Genomic DNA, 5,853 nt, shown 5'->3' on the forward strand with positions numbered 1-5,853 from the left:
TGGTTGAAATCCTTGAGGTTAGAGTTCTATTTCTTTCAACTATGGGGTGTCGAATAAATCTGTTGGAAAGGAATTTGTTGTGCAAACTGAACCGAAATGATATGCACTACAGATTTTTCTTGTCTATTCCTTAGGATAAAGAACACTTGGCCTAGCAATTCCATACACATCCCCCAGCAGTGGAATGCAGAGATTTTAGCGACCGCAGATGTGGCCTTGCTAGAAGCTGGGCCTGAGCTCCTGTGGTCCACACGAGCTAATCATATTGTTATCATTGTTTGTAGTATGACTCTTGAGAACCGTACCTCAGTATGCTAGTAATAGAGAAGTAGGGAAAGGTATTGTCCCTGTTATTGATGCTTTGTTGAAACAAGGAGTCATAGGTAGACTTAAGGTCAATTTGATCCTTTAAGGCTAATCAAATACTTGGAAGTTTATTATGGGTTTATAAGCTGGTAATGCCTGTGTTATACATCCTGTTGTGCCTAACTCTGTTACGATACTTAGCAAGTAACCCTGTTACTTTCTAGCTCTATGAATGACTATTGGTTGCTTTTCTTCTCTGTTCACATTGCAGAAGAGAGCCAGTAACTGTTCGCATTCACGTTTCGCCAGGTCTACTATACATTTCAGTTGTACCGCAGGAGTACACTGAATCACCTACGTTGTTTTGTCAAGCATTATGAGAGGACCTCCAGGATGTCACCTTCGCAGCCTGCTCTACTCTGGTGCAGTATATTTATGACCTTTTTGATATGTTCTAAGAATCTTGCCTCCTGCCAACAGGACACTATTGTTGTGCTACAGGCACTGGTTGAGAAGGGCCACAAGGCCTCAAAGGCAAAAACTGCAGTTATGGTCTTAGGAGGTCTAGTATCTGGGCCACACACTCAAAGGTACAGAGTGTCTATTGACGCTTGAGAGGGGAGGCCATCCAATGGATACCGAAGCCTATTACACCAAAACAACTCTAGGTTCAGTCGGGTATTGTCGTTAGTAGATCCCTGATTATGCTGTGTTGGCTAGACCTCTCCTTGATAAAAGGAAAGAGACTGATACTCATTTGTTGTGGAAAACTGAAGATGATAAATCATTTGTATCTCTTAAACAGGCCTTGGCCAAAGCGCCAGCTCTCGGTCTGCCAGAATACACCAGGGTGTACTGACCCAGCAGCATGGTAATCTTAAGAGGCCTATCACCTATGTGAGTTTGTTCTTTAGATACTGTGGCAGCAGGTTTCCCCCCGTGCTTACGAGCAGTCTGTGCTGCGGCAACATCTGTGGAAGCAACTTCAGATATAGTGCTGGGGTCGCCCTTGGCAGTGATGGTTCCTCATGCAGTAAGTGTTTTTCTGTTACGCACCAAAACTCAACACCTGTCAGCCACTAGAGCTACAAAGTATGAACTGTAATTCTTGACTCAAAGTAACATTACATTCCATAGATGCCCCACATTGAACCCAGTTTCATTGTTGCCCACCCCTGATGATGGTGAACCACATGACTGTGAGATGGTTGTCGATAAAGTGCTAACACCCAGACCTGATATGTTGTGACAAACTTAGGGATAATGCTGAACTTGTGTTGTACGTAGATGGATCTTCGTCCTGGGCATGGGATGGCTCTCTAAACTCCGGATAAGCGGTCTGCACGGACAGTGAGACATTCAAATCAGGTAAACTGTCTGCACAGCAAGAAGAGTTTTGCTTTGACAAGGGCATGTTGTTTGTCAGAAGGCAAGGTCGTAAATATTCACACTGACTCGAGGTATGGATTTGGAGTTACTCACAATTTTGGTGCCATATGGCCAGAAAGAGGTTTCATTAACTCCTCAGGTGGAGCAATTAAGAATGGAAAGATGATTTGATAATTTAATGCTATTACCGAGAAAGCCAACTGTTGTTAAGTGTGAAGCTCATACTAACAATAGCAGGAAAACATTTTTCAAGAGGAAATACTAGAGCTGATGTTGCAGCAAAGGCTGCGGCCCTCTGATGTGTCCCAGGTCTGTATTTGTTGTTTTTTTGTGTCTCAGCAACCAGAAACGCGCATTCCCTCTCTTCATGTTGTGGTGGACCTCACAAGACTGTCCAGTGATAGAGGTTCACATTTCACAGGTCAAATTGTTCAGGAACTTTGATAAGCGCTCCAGATCAACCATCATTTCCACTGTCCCTACCACCCACAGTCTGCGGGGGCAGTGGAGAGGCAACATGGAACTTTGAAAAACAAACTAGCTAAGATATGTGGAGACAGGCCTGAAGTGGCCTGATGCACTTCCACTAGCTCTTATGGCCATGAGGTCCACTCCCCAGAGGAGAAATGTACTTTCCCCACACAAGATAGTTGAAGGGAGACCAATGAGATTGCCTGTCTCTCCCACTATCATTGACACAGATGGATATCCATCAAATGGATGATACAATGTTACTTTTGTTACGCCCTAACTAGAGTGGCCAGGGTTGTGCATTCACAGGTGAAAGCTGCCTTGCCTGGGAAGCCATGTCATCCCTATCAACCAGGAGACTACGTGTATGTGAAAGTGCACAAATGGAGGACTGCCTCTCACCGAGATGGAGCTGTCCATAGCTGTTTATCTTGGTGACTCACACAGCTGTGAAAGTGGAGGGTCGTCCAACATGGAGCCATGCGACACACTGCAAAACAGCCCCGCCACCGAACAACACGGTGGAGGGTTCCAACGGAGAGTCAGAGGCCGGTGGAGGAGCTGGTGCACCTCCAAATGGTGCCTGCTCCAACTTGTCATTTGCCTCATCCCCACTGGGTTACTCTTCCAGGAGTACACCAAGGGGGTGGAGACCCGTTTGCAGCAGCTGATCCGGGAGCAGGTTCCAGTCCAGTAGACCGATTTGAGCCAGAACCAGGACCCCGCCATCCAGCACTCCAATCCAGGGGTGCTGAGAAGGAGGTCCCAAAGAGCACCCACCCGGAGGTGTTGAAGACGTCGAAAGGTGAGTCACATGTGGAGAAAGCCAGAGAGGGGCTGCTGTTGCTACCATGCCTCTCTCCCCCATATGTGATTCATGAAGCAGATGACAGCACCCAGACGGGAAACCAGAGAGAGGAGCCTGGAGAGGGGAAGACACTTTCAGTCTTCCTCCGGCCTCTACATGAAGCAGATGACAGAACCCAGAACGGGGATGAGAAGATACTGAGGCAGAGGCCCTCGGTTGTTTCAAGGAAACCGAGGCCGCTGCCTGAGCTACGATGCAAGATGAGATCCAGACATACTGACGCACACACCTGACAGACTTTTACTGATACTGGACTCACGAGTCCACAGACATCGCATACATGAGCCACACCGAGAGTCACTATTGCACGCTCCCAATTATACTGATGTGACATTGAGATTCATCATAAAGCACACATGAAGAACAATCTGTACAACAACACCTTACCGTGGACGAAAAAAATGACTGGACCAGCATTAGAGGGGACAGACCTTGCAGAGTTTGTGGTTAGAGTCCCAAGCACCCTGGAAGTTATCCAGGGATATCTGTCCCTCTGTCAATGGCTGATATGTGTAAGGTTAAGAAGTGGTTTTGTGTAAGGTTGGATGTAACAAATGTGACTGTTCTTTGGAACAAATCAGTCATCTCTTGAATATTCCCCATCTGCATGGTTTTGGTGTATGGCAGAGTGGTACAGTGAGAGTGTTGGGGAATAATACATGCAAGGATACGGTTTCTATGTATGCTCACCCTCTACTGGATGATTTGAAAGTTCCATTGTATCTGAGTTCAATGTTACTTGTCTTGTATACCATTTGGATGGGTGACATTAATTCCTGATGTTGCTGACTATGCTATTCATACACCTTTAGCATACCACAGAAGATGTAGTATATGGTTTATTGAATGTTCAAATAATTATGGGAAGTTAGTTGGAAAAAATACATTTAACCACACTGTGTTTAGGTATGCTAACAGCCTGTTGCATGACTGCCTGTTGCAGATGGACCTGTAAGTACTGTATAAGGACATCACCATGTTGGTTTCCTCATGTAGCTAACAAGGGCACCATGTGGGGATGTGATAAGAGTGCTTATTATTTCGTACCATTATTTCGTTAGGTCATGACTGATGTACTTTTATCCCAGATGAATCTGCTAATATCACAAATATGCTCACATTAAAGAGATAATTTCAGCTTTGGGGGAACTTGAAGCTTGGAATTGTGCTGACTGACCTCCTTGGTTGGGGTTTCTTTTTCGACTATATTTCAAATGGTAATCACTGGATTGGGCGAGTTAATCGTTGTTGTGCTGATTGTGGTTTGTGCTTGGAAGATGTGTACTTTCTGCTGTGTACAGTGCTGTGCAGTAGGCTCTCGGAAGCATGCCAGTAAAATTATGGTAGCCCAAATCAAGCCACAGACAGAAGCAAGCAAAACTGATGATTACTGTATTGCCCTGAGAATAATGGACATGTCTGATATGTAATCTCAAGTACAGAGTGACTACTTTGCCAATGTAATAAAGATGGCCATTTGCCTCCTTCTATTTTCCAATTGATATACAATATTGTATGCAATCTGAAGAGATCTGTCTTTAACCACAGATCAGTTAACAATAATTAAAGATAATGGTTACTTTATTGCTTGTATACTGTTTGAAATGCTCTGAATTTACATGTAATGAACAGTGTTTGGTCTATACCCTGCTGTGTTGAGCTCACGAGAGCATGACCCTTGGTTATATCCAGGAGAGAAATATGCCTATGTTTCTAGAATCGTTGATAAACTGTCATGCTGTTTGCTGATGAAGTGAATAGCTGTAAGCTGGTTCTTTTGTAAAGTCCTAGGAAATGCCTGTGTTACTATGATGAATCAGAGGTTACAATATCACCAAAGCGTATAATGCCATGCAACTTTGAACGAGGAAAATAAAAGGAGGGTTAAGGTCATTTCTGGGAGCCCTATCTAGAGAACTAAACAAAAGATATTCACTTCATTGACTTTGTACTTTTTCACCTGATTGGGTACTACCTAATACTTCTTCAAATCCTATAATCATGTATGCTGTACTGAGTAATAAAAGATACTGTATTGTTTGATTGTTAAGGTATTGAAATGTTATGAAACTTGTGAAATGTAAGGCACTGCAGCAGGCCCCAGGTAAACAGTTGATGAATGATTGTTGTGTTGACGTTAAACGTCAAAAGGGGGGACTGTGGAAGAAATTTAGATTTCCTGTGTGCTTACATTATTCACTAATCAAGAGAACTAGTCATTGGATACTAGTTAGTATGTTCTCATGTAAGCTTGCTATTAATAAGAGTAGATTGTGTCTATGTTTCAGGGTTAATAGATGTTTGAGATCAGGAGAAAGTACTGGCTAAATGGTCCTTGTCATGACTACAAGGAGAGCTCAAACTATGAACTCTGTAGTTTGAGTGGTCATGTGTTGGGAGCTGTGAATCTCTTTCTCTGAGACTGTTGTAACATCATTACAGCCTGACTGTCACTATCTATGTTTACATTCCTGTTCCTTATAAAAGATGGTCCTCCGGCTTTCAGAGAGGAGAGAGACTTGATTGAGACCTAAGCCTGGTGTTGTGTTGTCATTTATTGTCAGAGGTCTGGTTTTCTCTCCCAATCTGCAGATTGATAAATACTTATTAAAATCCAGAACTCAACTGAACTTCGTCCCTCCGTTTATGAAGAGACGGACAAAACACTTTCTTCATCAGTTCCCTCCTAACGGAGGAACCCTAATTATGACAGGCCAAAAGATAATGGCTGGATTCCAAACTACTACCTTATACTTTACAGGTTACCATCCATTGAGCTATTCTCAGTGTTGAATATTGTCATGTTCAGTTACTGTATA

The 5,853-nt window shown here is 43.5% G+C and overlaps 1 long non-coding RNA gene across 1 annotated transcript; it reads left to right on the forward strand.

Moving 5' to 3' along the window:
• Positions 1–1,232: 1,232 nt before the first annotated feature.
• On the forward strand, positions 1,233–5,568 carry LOC146275270 (uncharacterized). Its single transcript, XR_014766338.1, has 3 exons — positions 1,233–1,339; positions 1,594–1,674; positions 2,476–5,568. It is a non-coding gene; the product is annotated as an uncharacterized LOC146275270 (long non-coding RNA).
• Positions 5,569–5,853: the final 285 nt, after the last annotated feature.

Source organism: Hypomesus nipponensis, chromosome 8 (assembly GCF_054491055.1).
Source record: "Hypomesus nipponensis isolate SF chromosome 8, ASM5449105v1, whole genome shotgun sequence".
Taxonomy (NCBI): domain Eukaryota; kingdom Metazoa; phylum Chordata; class Actinopteri; order Osmeriformes; family Osmeridae; genus Hypomesus; species Hypomesus nipponensis.